The sequence below is a fragment of the Elgaria multicarinata genome, chromosome 11 (genome assembly GCF_023053635.1).
Source record: "Elgaria multicarinata webbii isolate HBS135686 ecotype San Diego chromosome 11, rElgMul1.1.pri, whole genome shotgun sequence".
NCBI classification, from domain to species: Eukaryota; Metazoa; Chordata; class Lepidosauria; order Squamata; family Anguidae; genus Elgaria; species Elgaria multicarinata.
The window spans coordinates 3,356,055-3,383,041 of NC_086181.1; the positions used below are offsets into that span (position 1 = coordinate 3,356,055).

A 26,987-nucleotide genomic window follows, 5' to 3' on the forward strand; every position below is an offset into this window, starting at 1 on the left:
AGAGCCATGGAACACTGAGTGTCAGTTGGAAAATACAAATGGGAAACTGCAGGGGAGTGGGTGCGAACGGGCCCAACTTCATGGCTGTTTGGCAATCTGAAAAAGAAGACTTCTGGTAGCGTCTGAAGATACATTGCAACGTTCTGTTGCAGATGCCACTTGTAGCACCCGTTTTATTTATATATATATATATATATATATATATATATATATATATATTTGACATCTGTGTGGAGCCTGAATTAACAGACAACTCAGGAACAACCACTGAAAAGGCTCTCCTCTGTGAAACTAATTCACAACCATGCTGCCTCATGGGTATTGTAGTCCAGAGTTCACACGATGTAGCGTGATTATGAGTAAATGGGATTTGTGTGATTCACTCATCATTTAGCTGTGGATGGAGAGGGAAGGGGTTATCAGAACTCATCAGAAGCGCTACAGATCAAAGTTCTCTTAATGAAGGTGCACGTGGCAGGATTTCACCTCCGGGGATCTGAACACCCAGGAAGGAAGGAACCATCCTGTTCACACCCTGATTTAAAAATAAATAAATGAAGCACTAAAATGGATAGATCTAAATGCTGTAAGTAAAGATAGAAGTTTATCATGATCATAATTATTTATTAAATTTATTAGATTTCTTTCTAAAAAAAAGACTCAAGGCAACTTACAACGGAATTAAAACATACAAAATTTAGAACAGCTAAAGCAATTCCCCACTAAAATACAACTACCCCATAAAACAACTAAAACATCAGTGACCAATGATTTGGTTGGTGTATTAAACAACTCATCATATGACATCAGGAAAATCTTAATCTGGCAAGAAAAAATGTTAATGTTGGAGTTAGGTAGGCCTCATTGGGGAGAGCATTCCATAATCAGAAGGCCATCACCAAAAAACTCCCCTCCCTCTTCTGAAACTTTCATGGAAAAGGAACTTGGTGGAAGGTCTCAGATGTTGAACAAAGGAAATGGGTACATTCATACTGGGAGAGGCGCTCCATCAAGTATTGTGGTCCCAAACTATATAAGGCTTTATAGGTTAAAACCATCACCTTGAATTGGGCTCAGATACATATAGGCAGCCAATGCAAGTCGGACAGAATTGATGTCATATGCTCAGACCTTTCGGCCTCCATTAACAACCTGGCTGCCAAATTTTACACAAGCTACAATTTCCAAACTGTTTTCAAAGGGAGACCCACATTAAGTGCATTGCAGTAATCTAAACTGGAGGTTACCAGAAGCCAGGTTACCTTGTTGAGGTAGGAACGTAGCTGTTACAAGGCACTCTACGCCACTTAGGCCACTTGAGCCTCAATGACAGTGAAGGTTCCAGAAGATTCCACAAGCTGAGAACGTGCTCCCTCAAGGGGAGTGCAACCTGATCCAGAACAGGCTGGACACCATTCATTTGTTCAGATGAACCACCCACAAACAGCATTCAATCCAGTCTTGTCTGGATTGAATTCCAGTTTATTGGCCCTCATTCAGTTCATTGTCGCAGCCAGGCACCGATGTAGCACATTCACAGCCTCACCTGATGAGGACGAGAAAGAGAAAGAGCGCTGTGTGTCATGGGATGTTGAACTGATCCCTGTGGAACCTCATACTGGAGATTCCACGGGACTGAGCAATATCCCTTAAGCACCAGTTTCTGAAGCCAACCATCCAAATAGCAGTGAAACCACTGCAATACAGTACCCACCCACCCCCACTCTCAACTCAGACACTCACCCCAGAAGAATGCCACCGTCGATGGTACTGAAAGCAACCAAAAGATCAAGGAGAATCAAAAGCATCACCCTCTTTTTATCTCCCAACATAGGTCATCCTAGTTTGTCTGTTTGTCTTATTTGTACCCTGCCTTTCTACCAAGGACAGGCACTCAAGGCAGCTCACAGAATCAATTAAAATTGATTAAAACAATAAAATACAATAAAAATGCAACAATTACAGGGAATGGTGTGGTTCCATGCATGGTTTTACATGGACCTATGGCTCAATTGGAGTCCTTCAGAACCTTCAGTGTGGTGGCTCCCTTTCCATGGAACTCCCTGACTCTGGAGGTCAGGCAGGCACCAACATTGTGTTGTTTTCAGTGCCTCCTAAATACATCTTTATTTCAAGAAGACTTCATTGATTGACTAGCCTTGGTTTTTATTGGCATTCTGTTTTAAAATCACTTTTCAATATGGTGTTTATTCTGTGTATCTTTTTATTATTATTTTATTGTTCAGTGCTCTAGAAACTGTGTAGATGTAGAGTGCTATATAAATATAGTGTAAATAAATAAAATAATAAATTTAAAAATATTATTAAAAGCAGCACTCAACCCAGCAGACCCAATTATAGGCTGATTTTTTATTATTATTATTATTTTTGTAACAATGGAGTTACATGCTTCCTGTAACCCGCCCCTATCAATAGTCTGGCTATAGCATTCTGGGCCAGTTGAAGTTTCTGAACAGTTTTCAAAGGTAACCCCACAAAGAGTGTGTTACAGGCTTTAACTATGGCATGCCTGACCATGGCCAGATCAGACGTCTCTAGGAATGGGCACAACTGCACTAGCCTCAACTGTGCAAAAACACTCCTGGCCATTGCTGAGCCCTGGGCTTCTAGGTTCAGGGCCGAGTCCAAGAACACATCCAAACTGCGAGCCTGAGTCTTCATGGAGAATGTAACCTCATCCAGCACAGCTTGAAGCCCCTATTCCCTGGTTGGCTGTTTGTCTGACCAAAAGCACTTCTATCTTATCTGGATTAAACTTCAATTTGTTTGCCCTCATACTGACATCAGGTACCATTTTAGAACCAGAACAGCTTCCTTGGATTTAGGTGGAAAGGAGAGATAGATTTGGGTGTCATCAACATACTGGTGGCAATGCAATGTCATGTATATGTTAAATAGCATGGTGGATAAAATGGAACCCTGAGGGACACCACAACCCAACGGTCATGGCATTAAACAGGAATCCCCCAGCACCACCTTCTAGATTGCCCCTCCAAGAAAAGCCAGAGCCACCATATAATAGTGCCTTCCAGTCCTGCCTCAGAACAATACCATGGTCAATGGTTTTGAAAGCTACCGACAGGTCCAGCAGAACTAACTCACTGTGCCCAATTCCCAGTGTAGATCTTCCACCAAGGCAACCAAAGCAGCCTCTGTCCCATAACCAGGCCTGAAGCCAGATTGAAATGGATGGATGTAATCCATCTCATCCAGAAATCCCTGAAGCTGAGAAGCCAGCACACATTAACCTTGGCCAAGAATGGAATATTGGAGACTGACCAGAAATTATCCAATACAGTGTGGTTCAGGAAGGGCAAGGGTACAGCACAGAAGTGGTAGCCCTCACCTCTCCAAGGATCCTGCCAAGTGGAGGCTGGTTGCTCCAATTTGCGTGGAGCTGAGAATCCATTCCCAGCTTCAGTCAGGACCAGCCAGAACGCCAAAGGAGCTACCCCAGGTGCTGAACCCTATCCCAGAATAGGTTCAGAAATAGGTTCTACTCAGACGTCAACAGTGAAACCAGAAGACTTGAGGGAAATCTAAGGTGTTGAGGGTTGCCTGCCTCCCTTCCTTTGCAGAGAGCAGGGCACAGTACAAAAGACAGAAACATCGCAGGCCTAAAATAAGGTTTCTGGAGTAGAGCCAGGCCAGATGGCGCTAGAGCAATGCCTAGCAGTATCTGCTAGATGGTGAATGGATTAGGGTGGTATCTGGTGCATTATGGATGGAGCCTGAAAGAATCTAATGTCCACTGCCTTTTCAGACACTAATACTGATTACCTCACTGAACATGTTTTTTACTGGTCAGACCAGTAAAATACTGGCTGGTGGGCAACACTAGTGTAAAGCAGAGATAAAGTAGCATATCATGGCCAAATTTTGAGTTGATAAGTGAGGACCAAACCAGTTGTGACATGGCAGATGTGGATCTACCCCAATCACATAAGAAGGGAGCCCCATTATTTTTTACAGGAGAAGTGGTGCTCTTAAAAAAATGAGGGGATACCAGAAGCATCATCTTTGCTGCCAACCTCCCCAGAGTGCTTCTCTCCTAGCTGAGCACAGCTTTGGTATTTGAATTTGGCAAAGGAGCAAAGCACTGGGGGAGGGGGATAACAGACTGTCTCAAGGTATATAAATAAATAAATAAATAAATAAATAAATAAATAATAATAGTAAAGAGTGGGAGGTTCTGCCCCACTCACCTGCATGCCCCTTAGGAACCCACCCCACAAACACATAGACACACACCCCTCTACTCCTCATTTTCTGTGAGATCAGTGTTTAAACTCTGGAGCAATGGAGCATGTCCTGGTCATCTCTCACCTAGACCACTGTAATCTTCTCCTCTCAGGTTTTCCATTGCCTTATCTTGGTCCCCTCATCTCTCTCCAGCACTCTGCTGCCAAAAACATTCACCAGTCTCTTGCTCTGACCATGTGACCCCATTCCTGAAATCCCCACACTGGTTTCCTGTCCACCTCCAGACCCAGGACAAGTTCTGTGTCCTTACCTTCAAAGCCTTCCATGGGCTTGCCCACCCACCCACCCCGTATCTAGATACATTTCTGCCCGGGATCTTCGCTTCTCCAGCTCCACCACCCTACACAATCTGAAGGTCTCCTGAGCTTGTTTTGACAAGGGGTTTGCCCCAGAGTGGATTCAGAGTGCAGCAGGTCATCTATATAATGTAGCCGCCATCCCGAAGCCATCCCTGGGGAAAAAACGCCTAAATTCTGCTTTTTAAAAGTTGGGCACTTTCCCAACTTTTTTTAAGTTGAGGTGTGCCACAGCTGATGGTGCCCCCTGATTGGTTGCCATCAGCTGGAGGAGGGCCAGTTCGGGTGCTTAACATCCCTCTCTTCCTCCCCCTCTGGCTGCCCTGTTGCTTCCCCCCTTTTTATATTTTTTTAATCTGTAGGTGTGAACCTTTGCATCTACAGATTTTTTTAAAAAATGGGGGGAAGGAATGAGGCAGCTGGATGGGGAGGAAGAGAGGGACACACAGCGCCCGAATCGACTCTGGCTGCCCTGTTCCTCTCCCCCCACTTTTTTTTTTAAAAAATTAAGCTATAGTCTCAAAAGACTCTGCCTTTTCTCCCATATTGCCATGAAGGCTTGAATCTGCCTCCCAGAACACCTGTGTGATGCCAGGTCTCTATTCTTTAAAATCTTTCCTCAAAGCCCACCTTTTCCATGAAAGCATTAGCAGAATTCTTTGATGCCCAGCCTAAGCACATGCAACGGAAACAATTATATATTTCATCCCTGCTTATCCCACCTCCTCTTCCTCTGTTATTTCGCCTATGTTGAATTTTAGATTGTAAACTCCTTGGGGCAGAGACCTGGTCTCTTGCCTCTGCAAAGTACATGTACACTGGTGTTACTATATTTATTCATAGATCCGCTGATATGTCTAGTTTGGTCTTGATGAATGCTTCCCCTGCAAGTAGTGCATGCAGTTCAAACCAAAGCCCATGCAAAATAACCTAGAAGTCCAATATGGCCCAAGATTTGTGTGTGTGTGTGTGTGTGTCCCTTCCCTCTCCTTTGTAGCCCCAGAATGAGAAATGCAGCAGGGTGGAGGGCAGGAGAGGGAGTGGGGGCTGCGGAGGCAGTGTGCACTGAAGAGGAAGCGAGAGTTGCTGTAAAGGAGGTAGAGGGAACATCTGGTTCAATTTGGAGTGACTCTTGGTTCAGAGCCAAGAGGAACTATCGTCAGATGCTTTAGGAAACGAGGGGGAGAGGAAAGATGAAGGCACGCCCCAGGGGATGGATAAAGCAGGCGGGAAGAGACTGCAGGAGGGGAACCTGGAAGGTAGAAGATCAAGGCTGAGGCGATCGGCTTAGAGCTTTTTCATCCATGGAGATGCCAAACAAGCAAGAATTGGCAAAGGAAGTCTTCCTTCCTGTTCAATAGCTTTGTTTCAGCTCACTTTCAACCTCTGGTTATGAACTGTGTTTACAAAAAAAACATTACCCTAAGACAACACATTGCACAAAGATGTTAAAGAACAGTTAATCCAAACAACCTGAATTTTACTGGCTTGGTCATCCTTTGGACTGACTGGGCCAGTTGGCAGAACAGAAGAATGTGTATGAATGTGTGTGATTGTGTTCGGACCCTTCATTGTTATTTCTTCTACTTTATATACAATGTACTCTTTTAAAAACAAAAGGTTCTGCCTTTCACAGGTGGAAGGGCGGGTGGCGGCGGACCTTGGCACAGAGCAAAATTCTTTGTCCTTTTATTGATATCTTTAACTATCTGCCTTTAGTCAGAAGGAAGCAGTCAACATATGCATGGGTCACATTGACTGGAGGTCCTTCCTTAGGAGAGGAAAACAGTTTTATTTTCCTTGGGGGAATGGCATTCTCTAAATGCCCAGAGGCACTCTGCTGGAGGAGCCAGAATGTTTGAATACAGAAGTTGCAGCCCTGGCCCTCTGCGATGCACCGAGAGAATCATGTTTATCTTTCCACCTCCGAATTTTTGCACTACTTCATTTTTTGTTCTGCATCCACCCTGCGTCCTGTATGCATGACATATATAGTATGTGCAATATATGCCACCTTCCTTCCATAATGGCATATGAAGTTGCATATGTAGGATTTCCAGATGGTCTTCCATCTAGGCACTAAGCATATCCAGACCTGCTCAGCTTCAGCAAGGTGTCTGCATCACGTGCCTTCAGAACATTCTCTGGGACCATACATTGGGAAGGCGATGCCGTGGGTAGCTCACGTTTTACAGGCAAATGATGAATACAAAACCAGCATTTTAGGTTGCAAAAGGCATATAGCCTTGTCCTATGTTAAGGACATAATGAGAGTCCTGATGCATCAGTCCAGCATCCTGTTTCAAAAGCGGCCAGACAGATGCTTTCAAGAAGCCCACAAGCAGGGCATAAAGGCAATATCCTACCTATGTTGTTTTCAGCACACTCACACCCGCCCCCAGCAACTGGTATTCAGTGGCATACGGCATCTGAACTTGGAGACTCCACTTGGCTATCATGGCTAATACGTTTTCTCTCCCTTTTAAAAACTAAGCTAAGGGCCCTCACTACATCTTGTGTACGCGTGCTGTGTTTTGTGCGATACAGTACTTTCCTTTGTCTGTTCTGACCCTATTGCCGATCAATGTAATGGCGTGACCCTGAGTTCTAGTATTATGACAGATGAAGAAAAATCTGTATTCTGTGTTGCTTCCGTGGCCTGCTCGACACACCTCATGGAAAACCACCCCCAAAGTCCACTGGTCGAACTAAAGGCGGGCGGAATTAAGATATAGAATGTTAACGTATGTCAGGAATAAATGAGTGCCACAAAGGAGTATAATCTGTTTTTCTAATATGACCACAAGCAGAGTGTTAGTGGAATTAGGCCGACAGCTGCTACGTTATTTTTTCCTCTCTCTCTCTCTCTCTCTCTCTCCCACCCCGCCACCCCTCCTCCCAAGCCCTCCACACGCCAGTAGGAAAAAAAACAAACCCAGCACCCTATTTCTCTGCCTCCATTCTGCGGTTTTTCCGCAGGCACTGCTGCCGAGTTGGCAGTCCTTTGGCGTCACACCTTACTGCTTTTCAAGATTGCTCCGTAGAGAGCTGGGGAAAATGGCAATTTTGTGTTGACGCCGCTTGGCAGCAGGGGGAAGAGTGAAGAAAAAGTTGGAACCCGTGCCAAGGCTTCCCTAGGGAGAGATAGGAAAGATAGAGAGAGAGACAGGCATAAGGAAAGTTCACACACACGACTCACATACATGAGATACAGTTGACTACTTATGCATTTTCCAGTCTCATAGACCATGTTGAAATTGACCAACTTGATTCTAAACATACAACATATGTTGCAATAGGAAGCTGGTGAGAGGGGAGGGTGGAGAAAGCGTGTTCCTTTCTGTGTGTTTGTGTATGTTGCTTAATTTTTTTTTTTTTTGGATAGCAGTAGAATGCAGTATGCAAATGAGATTGTTATTACCGCAATGTTCATCAAGCTGAGCTGAGAAGACATTAATAGCCTGATGAATATGCATGTGAATTTGTTAATTAAGTTAATTATTCTGCTGAAAATGCATTCGTCTTCCAAGGACATTCTCCCAATGATTTCTACATGCTCCAGTCATTAGTCATGCTATATTTTATCAGTGAAATGAGTTTGCTTAAGTTGTAAAAAAATCTTTTAAAAAAGGAAACACAGAATGAACGAAGGAATTAAAAAGGGTGGGGGGATAACAGATAAGGTATAAAAGATAAAGAAATGAGGGTGACAAATATAAACCAAAAGTTTGAAGGACTCTGTAGTTTGCAAACAACAATGTGATATTCTTGCTTTTTTGTTGGAGGGGGGCAGTGTGGGCGATCCAAGCACTCTCAATTTGCCTTTCCGTCTGTCCGTCTCTCTTCTTTAACTTCTGTCTTTTGTTTGATGAAAAAAAAACTTTTTTTTTATTCTGGTGCCAAATTTCCAACACATTAATTAATTGTTGTAGCCAATTAACTGTAGTTGTGCAAATGAGTTTAGCACTAATTACCATGCAGTGCTTGTAATCACATAAAAACTTGCTGAGAGAGGGTGGGTGGGGGGAGAAGAGAGGAAGAAAGAAAACGGGGGGGGGGAGGAAAAAAGAATAACTGATAACACCAGGGTATTGATAACTTAACGCAATAGTGCATCTGAGTACTTTTAACACCTAAGTTCTGGGAGCCAGGATTCCAGAACCAATAGGGGCAGGAGTAATAAAGCAAGGGTTGGTAGTGCGCAGCCTAGCCCATGATCTGGGGGTGGAGCCCTGGAGAAATGGAGGGAGTGGCTTGAGAGATCACAGGGTAGAGTCTAAAAGTGGTTGCATTATCCCAGTCTTTTATGATGGCAGGTGTAGATACCATACCATACCATACCATACATATTTATTGCAATGCAATGTCTTGACAAAAATGTTCACCCATATATCCTGCTGCATTTTAAAATAACCAGATTCCCAAAGGCTGATTCTGATTTTAAAGGGGGGGGGGAATCCTGCATATGAAACCATCTTTGTTGTTGTAGAAGACTGACACTCTTTTTGTGGATATCTTTAGAATTAGAAAATCTGCATAAACAGATTTTAAAATCACCACCACCACCACGCCCCTGTTTCAGCCTAGCCATTACAAGTCAGCCCAGACAAGAAAAAAAATAACAACAATGCTCTTAGAAAGAACAAGTATGATTCTGTGATGGTACAGATAGGAAAATGCCTGCACAAAAACCAAGAAGAAAGGCAGATGCCTGAGCATTTCTGTAAGACCCTGGAAGTCTCAGGATGAAGGCTGAGAGTGGGGTCAGGTCAGGATGAGAATTATCCTGAAGACCAAACCCAACCAAAATAAAAGGAAATTGTTTTTAAATACAGGGAGGGTCATCACATGGGGGAAATCGCATTTCCTTACCGTCGCTGGACCCACACTTTTGTCCTCATTACTTTCTCTTTCGAAAGAGGAAGTAAATAACGTGCACGTGGCCCATTCAGTAGGCCATTTTGTTCACGCTGCTTCTCCTACACACAGGACATAGCGGCAACTTCAGTCTCAAAAATAATTCAGATTTACCAGGGTGATTTTTTTGTCGCATGAAGGCTATAAGGAGCAAGAGGCGTGCGGGAAGCAGACGTCATGAATAGGACTCACAAAAATCTGTGAGTGCCCAGTAACAAGTGTGCAATTAAACACTTGCCTGGTGATGCCCAGAGAGAAAAAAGAGACTCCATGCTTTAATGCTCATATATCGCTTTAAGTTCTGCATGTCATGCTCCAGCCAATAGCAAAACTGAGATTTTATTTCAGGGTCTAACCACCCATAAGGATCTCAGACTGTGCAGTAAGACACTTTTCTGGACTCTGGCCCATCATCTACTAGGAGAGTGGGGCCTCCAACAATGTGGAAACTGAACATCCCTTTAATAGACCATAGTCATGGACAGAGATTTGTGAACCAATCAGAATCAACTAGTGAGCAGTACAGAAAGTCAGAAACAGTACAACAGGGTGAACATCAGTGGAAGGTAGGTGTTACATTTATTTATTTATTTGTTTTATTTAAAACATTTATATCCCACCCTATATCATGAAAATCTCAGGGCGGTGTACAGAAAAAAGCACATATAAAACAGTACATTGCAGTCAGTTGTTGGAACCATCAAATGCATCTTGCACACAGACAAAATGCCACGTGACTGTATGCCAGGGGTCAGAACTTAGGCTCAGGAGCCAAATACAGCCATGCTGGGCTCACAGGTGGCCACACCCCCTTCCACCACCCACCACCCTTCTCCTCTAGCCACTGTTCATTTGGTGGTTTCCTAGCTTTGGTACAGTTTTTCCCCATTCTAAATGGTTGAAGAGCCTGTTCGAAGGCCAAGTTACTGACAGTAACAGCTTTACACTACAACATGCTGGTGTTTTTGGTGCTTTGGCCCTGGCCACCACTGGAATACAGCCCTCAAAAGGTTCTCTGAAATAGAATTTGGCCATCAAGCAGAAAGAAATCCTGCACTCCTGGTGTATATGATGGACTTGGGTTCAAATCTCCAGGGCCCAATAAACTGCATCCTAGTGTAATATAGGAACTGGCAGAAGAACTCTCAGAACCACTGTCTATTATCGTTGTGAAATCATGGAGGACAGGCAAAGTGCCGGACAACTGGAGGAGAGCAAATGTTGTTCCTATCTTCAAAAAGGGCTAAAAGGAGGAACCTGGGAACTACATATCAGTTAGTCTGACATCAATCCCTGGGAAAATTTTGCAGCAGATTATAAAGAAGTCAATCTGTAAGCATCTTGAAAACAATGCAGTGATTACTAGAAGCCAACATGGATTTGTCAAAAACAAATCTTGCCAGACTAAGCTAATCTCATGTTTTTATTGGGTAACTTCCCTTGTGGATTGTGGGAATGCTGTGGACATAATATAACTTGACTTTAGCAAAGTTTTTGACAAAGTTTCCCATGACATTCTAATTAGCAAAGTAGCTAAAAGTGGGCTAGATGGAACAACTATTAAATGGATCCACACTTGGCTACAGAATCGGACTCAAAAAGTGCTTACCAATGGTACCTTTTCAAACTGTGGGAGGTAACAAGCCGGGTAACACAGGGGTCAGTCCTGGGCCCAGTGCTCTTCAACATTTTTATTAATAACTTGGATGAGGATGTGCAAGAAATGCTTATCAAATTTGCAGATGACTTGAACTGTTGTCACACAGAGGGCCAGGATCTCTTCTCAATCATCCCAGAGTGCAGGACACAGAATAATGGACTCAAGTTATAGGAAGTCAGATTCCGGCTGGAAATCAGGAAAAACTTCCTGACTGTTACAGCAGTACAACAATGGAATCAATTACCTGGGGGGGTCGTGGGCTCTCCCACACTAAAGGCATTCAAGAGGCAGCTGCAGCTATCTGTCAGGTATGCTTTAAGGTGGATTCCTGCGTTGAGCAGGGTGTTGGACCTAATGGCCTTATAGGCTCCTTCCAACTCTACTATTCTATGAGTAACCTCTCAGCCAGTGCCCCCACCCAGCTAGGATTAGAGTCTGTTTTCTCCAGATAAAAGGACAAGTATCTAAGGCTTGAATCTCAGCACTTTTTAATATATATAATAAAAAATTCCATATTGATTTTAGCATGGTATACTTGAGCCATTTCAGATAGTTTAATTTTTTTTTTAAAAAAAAAAATGTTTAAAAGCCATTTCAATTGGGTTTGGACAAAGTAGGAAACTTCCAGTATGGAATACTTTATCTGCTTGTGGCACACCATATAGTGTGCGTAAATCAGTCTTCCCAACTTGGTGCCCTCCGGATGTGTTGACTACATCTCTCATAATCCCCACACAACATTGCCAACACATCTGGAGGGTACGAGGTTGGGGAGTGCTGGTGTAAATAGTGTATGCATGCCTGACGTTTGTGCAAATGGCATAGATGGAAATCTGTGGCTCTAAAACAAGAGGACATCAGCTCTGTTGGACTGAAGTGCTGAAATAACAACTGTTGCATGCATATTTTTAATATGCCCAAATATTAAAAAATATAAGCAGGGGTAGACGTGTGGTCCTTCAGATATTTTGGCCTACAACTCCCATCAGCACAGCCATGGTGAGGGATGATGGGAGTTGTTGGCCAAAACATCTAGAGGACCGCAAGTTGCCCACCCCTTATATGCAAGTTGAGAAGGGTGCAACAGCAACCATACAGGCAGTGATAGTTCATCTCCCTTGAAATCTAACCAGCTTCGAGCACAGCAAAATCCAGAGGCAGGCTAAGGATTTCTACCAGTATATCCAGGGAAGGAACTGCCCTACGCAAACTGAGTGTGCACCCCATAATCTCTGGGAAATCACAAAGGATTCTGTGGATCACTCCATTTGCATGGGAAAGCTGGCCACGCTCAAAAGCCACGCCCAGCCTTGCACACAGCTTCTGGTGTAGTCACCATCACCATTACCCAAGTAAAAGTCCCGGAGTATCCTTGGGTAGTGTCTCAATTTGAACAAGGAGCCCACCAAGTGGGGAGCAGCACAACACTGACAGGTCTAGCAAGCACTTCTTGAATTGCACTTCCCTATCTGGCTGCCTAGACTCTCTTCAAATGCTCTTAGTCGTTTTTTTCTGCTTAAACCAGGAAAGCTTCTCAATCCACTCCCTCCGATTCTCCCTCTTGCCAAGTGGGTGTGACTTCCAGATTGCTTGGGACATGCTGAAATGAATGCCCTTCAAGAGCTGCTATTCTTTGGAGTCTGACCCTCTAGGGGAAAGCTAGGGAGCCATGAACTGCAGAGATGGAGTTACTGCACCATTATAATGCTACTACTGCTATCCTCCTTGGATCACTTGTGCCATCATGGCAGGACTTTGAAGCAGATGTCCAGGACCCACTCAGCAGAATGAGGAAGAGGGCCTCCAAATTAGCAGGGCTGACTTACCACATTTTGAAGGAAGTGAAATTATATCCATCCATCCATCTAAAGAGGGGAGCCCATAACACCATTAAGTCCAGTGTCTAAACTACACCACTGTGTTAGAGAATAGGGGTTTCTTGCAATGTTTTCTTGTATAACAATGAAATTCTATTTGTGACTCACTCGGTCTGTTCATCCATAGTTTCTGCTTGCAGAGCTTTCTAGTATTTATTTATTTATTTTATTTAAAGAAGTAGGCCACACTTTTATCTTATAAGATTATGAAGCTGGCTGGCATTCTGTAATCAGAATGGGTCCAAGAAGGTAACCTATGTTCTTCTTCATCATCGTTGTCATTGTCGTCGTCATCGTCATCATCTATTTCCCCTCCCCCATAAAAAGTATCCAAAGTGGCTAACAACACAGCAACAATACAAAAGCAAGAGAGCATACCAATACAAAGACCAAAGCATTTATTCCAAGACCCTGGAAGATTCAACATTACTACTATATTTGTTGCTTTTAGGATTGCAGTGTGGATTGCTGTAGTGAAAGAGGTGGGCATTTGAGGAACACATTTTGTAATGTAACTTTCCCCTCCCCTTGATGACAAGACTCCTCTGCCTTGTGATGCAGCTTGACTTTGCACAAATGCATTCATGCCATTGACTTCCATGCTGGATTTCCAAACACAGGAGGAGCTGGCTTAAGTTTACATGGCAGCCTTGCCCTCTAAATTCCAGAATCACAAGAGCTAGCTGTGGAGCTGCCTTCATCTTTACCCTGTGACGTGAACAGACAAAGCTGCCTTTGACTGAGTCAGAGCACTGCTCTATGCAGCCCAACACTATCCCCTCTAAAGGGCAATGGCTTATCAAGGTCTCAGGCAGAGGTCTTTCTCTCAGCCTTGCTACTATAGATCTGTTAACTAGAGATGCCAGGGACCGAACATGGAACTTTCTGCATGCAGAGCACCTGTTATACCCATGAATGGTAGCTTCCCCCTTCCCAAATTATTATCCCCATATTGCAGATAGGAAGACTATGGCTTAGAAAGAGTGACTTGTCCAAGGCTAAAGCAGGAAACTCAGAACTCTCAGCCCATTTAATTGCTTCTATCGAAGAGATGAGAAGAAAGACACTTCGTGCATGCTCATAGGTATCCAGGCCTGTATGATCGTCTCAGAGCAGTGGCATTAAAAATAGATTCTGAGGTTGAGCGCTTGGGAGCCCTGGCACAACACAAATTACACCCTGGATGGTTGCTTCTCTGACATCTGAGAGGGAAGGAGTTAAAACACATTGTGTGGGCATACCATAAATTTCCTTTTGCAGAATGCAGAGGGAACCGAGTTAGGGGAATCGGGGTGGGGGGAGAGGCTGGGAAAACGCCAGTAGCTTGTCTCTAGGTAACAATAAAGACTACAACCAAGGAGCATCTGCTTCCCTTACTCCTGCTGCATCACAATGTTGGAATAACGCTAATAAATTGGCAGGCACAAACACACACATGCACACAGACGTGGATTGCAAGGCCAGGCTGAACTGACCCCACATCCAGGCACTATGGCTTGGCCCACACATCACGCCAAGCCACTGAAGCAGATCCCCACGAGGACCCCCTGCTCTTGCCTGCCCTGCTTCACCCCTCAAAAGAAATTCTGGCCCAGCCCTCAGAGCAGCACCATCAAGTGAGAAATGAACCATCAAGTTCATTTCTCACAACGGCCACTGCATCGTGCTACTCTAAAGCATTGTGGGAAACAAAAAAGATGACAAGACCCAGCAACCCAGCAGTACTCGGAATGCTACAGGACACTTTGCCCAGGGAGCTGGTGCTGCCCACATAACTCTGGGAGAAATGCCGCAGGAGTCAATCCATGATCTGCAGCAGGGGTGGGCTCTGTTCAGAGTCCATTCCCATGAAGAAGTAGGGCCTTCTCGGAAGGGGCTCCAGCACCCTGGAGGCAATTGCCTGTGGAGACTCATTTGAAGCTGACACTGCAGTTATTTATTTAAGAAAAAATATTTATTTCGTGTGGGGTGCAAGGAAGGACTAAGTTTGGGCCACAATTTCTGCCCTTGCATACATCTACTTGTGCTAAGTCTAAGCAGCAACTTTTGTCCCTTTTGGACATCTTGAGCTGTGAAAATGCAGCATTGTCATGGAAGGGGGGAAATACATAAAGCCCCGAGGAACTGAAGAAGCTCTGGGCATTTATTTACAGCAGAAATGTTTAGTTTGCATTATTACACATTGTTCATCACAGGGATGCAGAACTTCTTTCAGCCCGAGGGCCTGAGTTCCATTTCACAGGAGCTCTCTAGGGCCACCTTTCAGTGACGGGTGGGGTGGGGGTGGGGGAGTGCAGAAGTGGTGGGATACCAGGACATGTGTTATTTCAAAGCTCTTACTGCCTTTAGCTAAATGCCCTAGGAGGAGAGGCATTTCAATTACACAAAAGCTGCGAAGTCACCGTATGATCGGTGGTTGGGAGCAAGGGAATGGAGCCATTTCAGGACCAGGAGGGAGGCAGACCCCAGGAGTACTGGATTGCGTCCCCAGGCCTGAGGGGCACCTGCACTCCAAGTTTATCATATGCTGCTTTCAATCTCTGTGAGAAAAGAAGGGTTAAAATGTTCTAAATAAAATGTAAAACCTTGCTATTTAGGAGGTATTTTAATGAGAGCTCTCCCTCTTGCCCCTCATTAAATGCATTTTAGGCTGCAATCCTATACCAACTTACCTATGAATAAGCCCCGTTTAATTAAAAGTGATTTACTTCTGAGTAGGCACAAAAAGGATTGCACTCTTAGTTTGTTAACTGTGACAATTAAATTTGCATAAAATAGCTTTTGGGGGAAAAGTGTAATTTGTTTTTAGACAAAGCACATATGTGTTCCTGAGAAAAAGGGGTGGCTTTTCTAAAATAATGTATGTACTTGTATTAAAAATTAGTAGCAATCCTTTTAAAATCTGCCTGATTAATTGGGGACACCTTTTCTTTGGTCAAAGGTTTTTAATTGATTAAACTAACTGATTATTCAGGTAACGTACTGCAGTTACTTCATACTCCATTGTTTAAACTTTTAAAATGGCATATTTTTGTGTGTTTGTGATGAGTGATGTTCAACCTATTCTGGAGGGTGTTGCACTCCCGCTAAAGGGTCAGCTTTGTAGTTTCAGGGTGTTCTTAGATCCAGAACTGTCACTGGAGGCACAGGTGGCCTCTGTGGCACGGAGTACCTTTTATCAGCTTAGACCAGTGGTTCCCAAACTTCTTCAGGTCACCGCCCCCTGGGTTCCACAAACTCATGCCCAGTGCCCCCTAACCTACCCTATAAAAATCATTATTCAGAATAGCGGTTTTCAACAACCCACTAAGGAAGATAACAATAAAATTCAAAACAGTAACAATTAATTGAATATTTATTCAAAATCCAATTACATTTTTTTAGTTTATTCAATTAAACATTATTGATGAACTTGATCCAGTGATATCATCTTTTCAAAGTCTGATAGTCATTTAGCAAGTATATTAGATATCACATTTAGTAACTAGGGTAGATTTGATTTGATTTGATTTATTGCATTTATATACTGCCCCATAGCCGAAGCTCTCTGGGCGGTAGAGTACCTCACTATTCTGTAAATTCTTAATGTGATGGACGGGCTTGATGAAGTGCAGTTTCCCAATGTCTGGTTTAAAGTCACTTAACATGAGTCTTAAATCACCACATTTAGTAATCCGTTTTGCAGCCGGCATGGCAGGGCACACCAATCAGGGTATGTCTTTTCATTAGCATTTTGGTGCTTTTGAAACATTTCAATCACCGTTAAAAGGATTCTTCTTAAACGGTATTAATACATGTGTGGATCCTTCCCCTATATGGCTTGGGACCAAACTACCTTCTCCCATAAAAATGTCCCTGGGTTTTAAGACCTTCTGGAGAGGCGCTTCTCGGAAAAGACCACCTCGAGCGCCCCCTTTGCCTCTTAGCACCCCTTTGCCACCCCCATGCCTCTTAACACCCCCTTATGCAATCCCACCGCCCCCAAGGGGGCGGTACCACCCACTTTGGGAACCGCTGGCTTAGACTGATATACCGACAATCCTATCTGGAGAGAGATAGCCTAGCTACAGCTATCAATGCTCTGGTAACTTCTCATCTGGATTACTACAGTGCATTATACGTAGGACCGTCTCTGAAAATGGTCTGGAAACACCAGCTGTTTCAAAACAGGGCAGCAAGATTGTTAAACGAGACTGGCCAATGTGATCATATTATGCTGGTATTTTCCCATCTGCACTGGTCCACATCCAGACCTGATTCAAAGGGCTGCTATTAACCTTCAGAACCCTAAAGTGTAATAAATAAATAAATGGTTTCCATATATACCTGCCTGAACCCTAAGACCATCTTCAGAGGGCCTTCTCTGGGCGCTCCCACCACATAAATTGAAGTGAGTGGCTACTAAGAAGAGGGCATTTTCTGTAGTTGTAGTACCTCATTTGTGAAGTAAGCTCCCCAGAGGGACTTGCCTGGCACCTACTTTGTGGTCTTTTAGGCACCAGGTGAAGACCTTATTCTCCCAGGCATTTTAGTCTTACATTTTCAGTTTTGAAATATGTTCCTGTATTTTAAATATTTGCACTGCTGCTAGGTTTTATTTTGGTTTTTATTTTTCATTTTGGATGTATACTGTAGTTTTATTTTTTAAAAACTTTTAGATTGTTTTATCGTGTTGTATTTTATGGTTTTAATTGCTATGAACTGCTCAGAGTTTCAGTTATTGGGTGGTTTAGAAATGTAATAAATAAATATGTGTGTTTTAAAATGGCTTTATTGTGGCAGTCTAGTAATTTGTAAGCCACCTAGTTATTATGTATAAGTAAAGGTGGAATATATCTCAAAAGAAATACACAAATAAGGGTACATGCCCACCCAGATTGAGGTTATAAAAGAAGGGTGTATGTGCATCTATATGCATTCATACCAGTGCTGCCTCCATACTGAAATTGCCCGAACCTGCCCCTCTCCGCTCCCACTAAAGACATTGGCACCAGCGGGTATACCAAAGGATATACAGCCAGCGCAGCAATGGCCCTTTATTGATTGAATTTATATTCTGCCTTTCCACCAAAAATGGCTCTCAAGGCAGATATGCAAGGATGGAGGAGGCAACTGCACTATGAATGTATTTGCCTTGTAAGCTCCTTCCATTTCTAGTTTAGTGCACAAAGCTTGCCTCTGAATACATCTTACCCTGCTTCGCTAGGATGGTTGCAATAATGATAAGAGAAATGTAAAGCCCTGTGGATCATGCAACTCTACCATCCTCAAAAGTCCAAAGGGATTGTGCCCTATTAACTCAACCCATTCTCCTTTGCTGTCCCCATTGCCCAGAACTCCATCTTTGAACACACATGCATGTGATGACCTCTCTCTCTCTCTCTCCAGACCCCTCCTCCAAATGGGACTTTTACCTTAACCCCTTAATCCTCACCTCATTTCCCCAAGTGTATTCCCGTCTACCCATTTTTTTGTTCCCTTCCCTATCCTCTGTTGTCTTCCCCACTGCCAACATATAGTCAGTGGGTTGAGAGCAGGGACATGTCATTTCTGTTTCTGAAACTCATTAAAGTGACCGTGTACGCTGATGGTGGTGTGAATTTTTTTTTAAAAAAAACAACAACCAATAAAGATGTTGTTAAAATGTAACAATATTTTTAAGCCACTCCACACTACGTATAATGGCCTTTTAACTGAACAGAATGGAGAAAGGCAGGAGGGGCAAGTGGCAAGCGTAGTCACTACAAGGAAAAGCTAAATATTGGAGAAATAGTCGATGGATATGAGATCAACAAATAAGTATTCAGTGGGAATCGCCACTGGCATGTCAATGTCTTCCTAACAGAAGACTTCCCTCTCTCTCTCTCTCTCTCTCTCTCTCTCTCTCTCATACACAACATACACCGCAGGTCACGGATGGATGGCAGCTGTCCTTCCCTGTGGCAGCCTCCCTGCCAGCTGTCAATGTTTGACCCAGATAGTCTGGGTTTATCCCAGGCTTTCTGCTATCTATCTGTCTTGATGTGTCTCATCTATCTATCTTTCGATCTATTTATCGATCTGATAGATAGAGACACACATACACATGGACTCCCTCATCTCTCCAGATTCCATTTTATACATTTCTCTGTCCCACACAAGCCCATCAGCACCTTTTTGCCTCTGCTATCCTGTCTTCTGCCTCTGGGGTTTGACTCCTTGTGCTTGAAACAGCCTCCTGCTCTCTGCCTGCTTCCCTTTCCTGCAAATCCTCTTCAAGATCTACCTTTTCCAGTGAATTATTTCCTGTCTCACCACCCTAGTCTCAGAGGATGGACTGCTCTGCTTATGGATCATAAGCACTCACTAGCCAGCCATTGCACCTTCCTGCCCCCACCTCTTGAAGCTGGCACATCACAAGTGCTTTCAGATCACATTTTTTAAATGCATTGCATTCTTTCTTTTGTCTTGTGGCTTCATATGTTCCAGGGGATCATCAAAGGGCCTATTAGTTAAGACCTTTCCCAGAGAAAAGAAACAGCTTTCTAGCTCAAGAGGACCAACTAATTTGCCTGTGGTAGTCTTGAGGCTCACTGCTCTCTTCCACTGCAGTGGGTCATAGGGTTGGAGTCAGGAGAGAATGAAGAGTTGTTGTGTCCAACCCTCTGGTGAAACAATACCTCTCCCACCCTGCCGCCCCCAGTTATGTAATTCAGGGCACAGTTTCCCATGAGCCAGGAGCACAAACACTACAAATGAGCCCAGCTACTGATCTTCCCATACTTGTCCTGCGGCCCAACACATCTTCACTCACATGTCAGTTCCTGAACTTTTACCACCCTAACCCCCTCCACTCTCATATATATATATATATATATATATATATATATATATATATATATATATATATATATATTCAATATATTCAGATCTTCTGATTATGGACCAATATTGCTTCTGTGTTTTGTACTGCATCTTCCAACACTGGTGCTTAACGTCGAAAAAGAGAAGTACTCGGGTGTAAGTGGAAGCTGCACCTCCCAATCATAAAGCTTTGATTCTGAATCCCACAAGTGTGAGGATAGCCTGTGATTACTTACATCTGTCCGACACACTAATTTGAATAGAATTTCATCAACATGATTTCCTGCTGGACTGGTTCTGCAGGTCAGAAGTGGGAGACACTGTATTGCAGTGGTTCCATGCCTACCTGCAGGGCTGGTATCAGAGACTTGCATCGGGTGACTGCATATCACACACACACATTTATGTTGTGGGGTGCCGCAGGGCACCATCTTGTTCCCAATGCTATTTAGCATCTATATGAAGCTGCTGGGACAGGTCATTAGGAAAACTGGGGCATGGTGTCATCAATATGCTCATGACACCATGCTGTGACATCTGTGACATCTGAACTAGGTGTAGCTGTGCAGGTCCTAGATCAATGCCTGTTAGCAAGGCTGGATGAGGGACAATAAACTAAGGCTGAATCCTGTGAAAATGGATACACTGTGGATGGGCAGCTCCCATGCCTGGAAATTAAATGGGTTACCTGTTCTGAACAGGGGGTTATATGCCCCGAAGGATCAGATTCATAGTTTGGGGGTGTTCCTCAAACCATTTTTGTCACTGGAGGCTCAGGTGGATTTGGTACTAGGAATGCATTTTACCAGCTTCACTTTCTACATCAGCTTTAACCGTTCCTTGATAGGAATAGTCTGGCTGTAGTGATTTATGCATTGGTAACCTCAAGATTGGACTACTGCAATGTGGTCTAACTAGGGCTTCCCTTGAGACTGGTCCAGAAATTGCAGCTAGTGCAGAATTCAGCTGTTAGGTCACTGAGTGGAGCTTGCTGACAGAATTATACTAGCTGCCAATTTATTATCAGGCCAGGTTCAAGATTATGTTTTTGGCATATGAGGCTCTAGCTAAACATAAGCGGTATATAAATATTCTAAATAAATAAATAAACATGCTACCTGAGAGAGTGCCTTCTACCTATTCAGAGATTTACACATCAGGGGCTCCTGGCTGTTCCATAGAGAGCTCCGGCTATTGGGCGGTATAGAAATGTAATTAAATAAATAAATAAATAAAAATCATCTGAGCATGTACATCAGATGGCAAATGGGGCAGGGCCTTTTCTGTTGTGGCACCTCACTGTTGCTATTTTCTCCACCTTGCAGTGAAACACGCACCACTCTTCAAGATGTTTCAGCACCTGTTAACCCAAATATTTGCTGATTTTAACTATTTTTAATGAATTTTGTATACCACCCTGTGATTTGGTAGTGAAGGATGGTATAAAATATTTTCAATAAATTAAAAAACAGACATCAGAATTATGCATGGTGGAGTACACCCATGTGAACTGAGTGCATTACTGATCTCCATAAATCTTCCATCTCAGAAAAGGATTGGAAGGATTGTGGGGATTGGCCATATCATATGTACAAAGTACATATGTTTGCCAAATTCATATATTCAGTTTTATAGGTAGTGAGCCCTCCTCACCCCATATTCCTAGACTTTCTGAATATGTGAAGCCAGCTTTAACAGTGGAGGCAAGACATTCTACTGATGTCTGGAAGCCAATCTCCTTTGTTATTATTTCACATCTTCCAATCACTGCCCGTCTTGACAGGGGTGCTTTGGTGCCGTAGGGCACCTGGCTCCTGCAATTGTGTTCCTTCCTGACATCTGCACGGTAAGGAACGCAAGTGTGAACTTTTGCCACGCTGAGGGGGAAAGGAGCAATGGGGCAGGAACGAGGCAGTCAGAGGAGGAGGAGGAGAGGGACTCTGGGTGCCCTAACCATCGCTCCTCCCTCTGGCCTCCCTGTGGCTGGCCACTCCTTCCCCCCCACCCCGATTTTTTTCAGCAGCATTTCAGGGGGTTGCCCCCAGATGGCTTCGCAATGGCAGCTGCATCATGTAGATGATATGCCGCTAATACGAATCCACCCTAGGGCAAACCCTTCGTGTAGACGTGCCCCTTGACATCTAAAATTGGTTATGGGGATGAGTCCTGGGTCAGATGTCCTGGTTAACACATAGGGCCTGTTCACCCCACTTGACACCCTACCGTGAGTTGTTTAACTCACAGTCAGGCTGCATGTGGGAGTATGCGGCAGCCATTTTGAATATGCAACCCCTGCTCAGATGGTGCCGCATCATGCAAACCCACTGAGCGTGCGTTAAACAACTCTTGCATAATCCATGGGCTGTTTAACACTCACATAACCCACACTTGCTGGGTTCACATGACACAACAACTCCTGAGTGGGAGCTGCATATGCAAATTAGCACCATGGGGCACCATGGGTTGTTGTGAGTTAAATAACCTACAATGAGCCGCAGTGTGTTGTCCGAATCCAGTTACTTAGTCAATACAGATTACTCTTTACAAACTAGTAAGTTGTCACAGTTATATACGCATGTGTGGAGCTAGTTGTCTTTTGTAGCCCCTGCCAAGATAGCGAGATTTTTTTCATGCTCTTTAGTGAACAGAAAATCAGGAACATAACAAATTTCTCGAGATGCTACAGATAATCAGGGGCATGGTTACTATATTTTTATAGCTGGGAGTTGGGAAGATGTTTGTGGGATTTTCTACCTCAAGCGTCTAAATATCTTGGTTTGCCATGGGTACTGTGCACCTTGGCTAATGTGTTTGTGGAGGGGACACCATTTGCTGCTCTGCCTCAGGCAGCAATGTGCCCTTGCACTGGCCCTGCTCATATGTAAAGTTAGCAACATTTTCCCTCTACTCCCAGCTGCTTTTAATAGCAGCTTGATCTGCAGACATGTTGTGAGTAGGTGATAGCATGTCTCTCCAGAGCTGGCATCAAGGTTATGCGTGGTTGGGCACCTGCCACGGCTCCATGGCCCAGCCGGGGCCCACTGACAAGGGCCCCTTGGACTTGCTTCTCCATTTCACCATTGTAACCTTCCTCTCGCTCTGACTCAGACAAGGTGGTGGTGGTGGTAGTGGTTGTAGTGAAGAGATCCCACTACCTACTTGCTCATTGGTTCTTTGCCTGTCAAGTAAGCAAAGCAAGCAGTGTCAATGAGGAGAGAGAGGATGAGGAGGAATAGCAGCTAGTGACAATGGCAGTGAGAAGGTAAACTCACTGAGGGAGGGGCCCATTGTGGGTGCCTTGCCCATGAGCCTTGAGCCAGCACTATTTCTCTCTATACTATGATAGGCGTCATCTCTGCAGATAAAAGGGACAATAAAGACACAGTTTTGGCCTCCCCCCCCTCCCTGCAGTTGTCAACCAGATCTCTGTGCATGGCCGTGTTACTCCTTGAAAAATAATTGTCTGGCACGTAGACACCCAGTGTTGAGGTAAAATAACGTTCAGGAGTAGCTGTGGCAACTTTCTCCCCTCGGTGCCACAGTCTCCAGGCCAAAGAATACTTCAGAGGCTCCTTCGGGCCTAGCACCGGGCACGGCTAAATCCTTGCCTGGGCGAACACATTCCAATGCAGAGAGGGCCGAGCACAGGCCACTACAAGCGAGGCAAAGGCGCCTGCCTGCAATGCATTCACACTTCCCCTGCAGTCCTCCAATGGCACTAAATATTAATGAGTGGCCTACATTAAAAACCACAAGCACCTGACTCTCCCCGCTCCCCAGCTCCCGCCCCGCTCTCCTTCTGCAGGGCAGCTGCCCTCACGCATCACCGCAGAGACCATCTTCTTTACCAGCAGGAACCTACCCTCCCTCCCTCCCTCCCTCCCTCCCTCCCTCCCCTTCTTCTTCCCCCTCCCCATCACCGCCAACTGGGGACTCGCCAGAAGGCAAAGGGGGGCTGGTGCAGCTGAGCAGGAGGAGAACAGCACCAGCTGTGCATTCATTTCCAGAGGTTTTTCTCCGAGCCTGGCCTTGCTTTTCCTCCTTTCTTAGGAGGCGGTGGCAGCAAAGACTGGCAGAAGAATTTACGGATTAAAAAGAGGGGTGGCAAGGGCGAGACATAAATCTGTATGTGTATTAATTATACCCTCTTTGAGGAACAGCCCTTGTCCCACAAAGTAAGATCAGGAGAAGCCAAGAAAGCGGCTCTTCATTAGAGCTGCTGGCATTAGCATCCCACCCACACCACAAGCAGGAACAGGGTTGCCAACTGACCAGGAAAAAAATGTCTGGCCACTTCCGGTCTTTTGCTTTTGCTTGTAGGTCAGCTGCTAGAAAACCAAGGGACAAGGTGGTTATCAACCTGCCCATCCCGCTTCAGCTAATAGCTGAATAGACAGATTTTGTATTGGGCTATGCTCCAGAATTGCCAGAAACCATGGGGTGGTACCTCCTAGGCCCAAATCCATTCCCACAGAGCTTCCTCAGGAACTAGAACCTGTATTTCAAGACTACTGGCAATCTATAGATGAATAACTACAAGCAGAATAGGGCTGAGGGGGGTTGTATCTTCATGTTGCATGGAGCATAGCTTCACAACCATAAGGGCTAGAAACATTTTTTTTTTTTTTTTTTTTTTAAAGGAAGGTGAAATTGCCAGGAAGCTGCACCTGATACAACATTCTGCACTGGTGCTGGTGCTGCAGTCCTGTCCCCGTTCTCCTAAGGAAACAATGCCCTGATTATACCTTTGCCAAATGTTGGCTAGTTTTTATGATATGTCTACACAAGTAATTCAAACCACTTTAAGCCTATTGAATCATGATTCCCGCTGGGGAAATCCAAGGCCTGTGAAGAGGCCTAGACATCATTAATTCAATTCTCAGCAACTTCACAAAATGGACAATTCTGAGGGTTGCCTGAGAAGTGTCAGGGCAGCTAAACCATTTTCAAAACGGTTTGCATTTTCATGGAAGTGCAGATTATTAACATAGTCTCATCTTGGCAGCAGGGTGTAGCAAAAAAGTCAGCACACACAATTAACCCAGAGGGAGCCAGGCTTCCTCTTAAAGAAAATTCTGTGAAGTTACCAAACACAGAAAATAATGGCAGCTACTGTGCTCCCTATGGTGTATATAGCCCTTTGCAATAAGTGAATTGCTTTCCCATCTTCAGCTTGTTTGTCCTCACAGATAATAAAAAATACTTCTATGAGCATAGAATCATAGAATAGCAGAGTTGGAAGGGGCCTACAAGGCCATCGAGTCCAACCCCCTGCTCAATGCAGGAATCCACCCTAAAGCATCCCTGACAGATGGTTGTCCAGCTGCCTCTTGAATGCCTCTAGTGTGGGAGAGCCCACAACCTCCCTAGGTAACTGATTCCATTGTCGCACTGCTCTAACAGTCAGGAAGTTTTTCCTGATGTCCAGCCGGAATCTGGCTTCCTTTAACTTGAGCCCGTTATTCCGTGTCCTGCACTGTGGGAGGATCGAGAAGAGATCCTGGCCCTCCTCTGTGTGACAACCTTTTAAGTATTTGAAGAGTGCTATCATGTCTCCCCTCAATCTTCTCTTCTCCAGGCTAAACATGCCCAGTTCTTTCAGTCTCTCTTCATAGGGCTTTGTTTCTAGACCTCTGATCATCCTGGTTGCCCAATTCTGAACACGCTCCAGCTTGTCTGCGTCCTTCTTGAATTGTGGAGCCCAGAACTGGACACAATACTCTAGATGAGGCCTAACCAGGGCCGAATAGAGAGGAACCAGGACCTCACGTGATTTGGAGGCTATACTTCTATTAATGCAGCCCAAAATAGCATTTGCCTTTCTTGCAGCCATATCGCACTGTTGGCTCATATTCAGCTTGTGATCTACAACAATTCCAAGATCCTTCTCGTTTGTAGTATTGCTGAGCCAAGTGTCCCCCATCTTGTAACTGTGCATTTGGTTTCTATTCCCTAAATGTAGAACTTGGCATTTATCCCTATTAAATTTCATTCTGTTGTTTTCAGCCCAGCACTCCAGCCTATCAAGATCACTTTGAAGTTTGTTTCTGTCTTCCAGGGTATTAGCTATCCCACCCAATTTTGTGTCATCTGCAAATTTGATCAGCGTTCCCTGCACCTCCTCGTCCAAATCATTAATAAAAATGTTGAAGAGCACTGGGCCCAGGACTGAGCCCTGCGGCACCCCACTCATTGCTTCTCCCCAGTTTGAGAAGGCTCCATTGATAAGTACTCTTTGAGTCCGATACTGTAGCCAACTGTGGATCCACCTAATAGTTGTTCCATCTAGCCCACTTTTAGCTAGTTTGTTAATCAGAATGTCATGTGGTACTTTGTCAAAAGCTTTGCTGAAGTCAAGATATATGATATCCACAGCATTCCCACAGTCCACAAGGGAGGTTATCCTATCAAAAAATGAGATCAAATTAGTCTGACAGGATTTGTTCTTGACAAATCCATGTTGGCTTCTAGTAATCACTGCATTGATTTCAAGGTGTTTACAGATTGACTTCTTTATAATCTGCTCCAGAATTTTCCCAGGGATGGATGTCAGACTGACTGGTCTGTAGTTCCCAGGTTCCTCCTTTTTGCCCTTTTTGAAGATAGGGACAACGTTAGCCCTCCTCCAGTCGTCCGGCACCTCACCCGTCTTCCATGATTTTGCAAAGATAATAGACAAAGGTTCTGAGAGTTCTTCCGCTAGCTCCTTCATTACTCTTGGATGCAGTTCATCGGGCCCTGGAGATTTGAACTCATTCAAGGAAATTAGGTGTTCTTTGACCATTTGTTTATCAATCTCAAACTGCAATCCTGCCCCCTCAACTTCTGCTTCACTTTTTCCAGGGAGGTCATAGACCCGCTTTTGGGAGAAGACCGAGGCAAAGTAGGAATTGAGCACTTCAGCCTTTTCTTTGTCGTCTGTTATCAATTTGCCATCCTCATTAAGCAGTTGAACCACCATTTCTTTCCTCTGTCTTTTACTACTCACGTATCTGAAGAAAGCCTTTTTATTGCTTTTAGCATCCCTCGCTAATCTCAGCTCATTCACAGCTTTAGCCTTCCTGATGCCATTTTGGCACTTCTGCGCTACTTGTCTGTACTCTTCTTTTG

The 26,987-nt window shown here is 44.3% G+C and overlaps 1 protein-coding gene across 3 annotated transcripts in view; it reads right to left on the reverse strand.

Moving 5' to 3' along the window:
• Window positions 1-456: 456 nt before the first annotated feature.
• CDK12 (cyclin dependent kinase 12) overlaps window positions 457-26,987 on the reverse strand; it is an 86,593-nt gene continuing 60,062 nt past the window's right edge. For 2 of the 3 annotated variants that reach the window (XM_063138421.1, XM_063138418.1), the window contains 2 exons: window positions 24,150-24,205; window positions 22,868-23,055 (listed from right to left, as the gene is read on the reverse strand). The gene's annotated coding sequence lies outside the window, so the exon portion shown is untranslated. Of the gene's footprint in view, window positions 536-22,867; window positions 23,056-24,149; window positions 24,206-26,987 lie in introns of those variants that run through there. The other variant, XM_063138419.1, reaches the window with a different exon arrangement.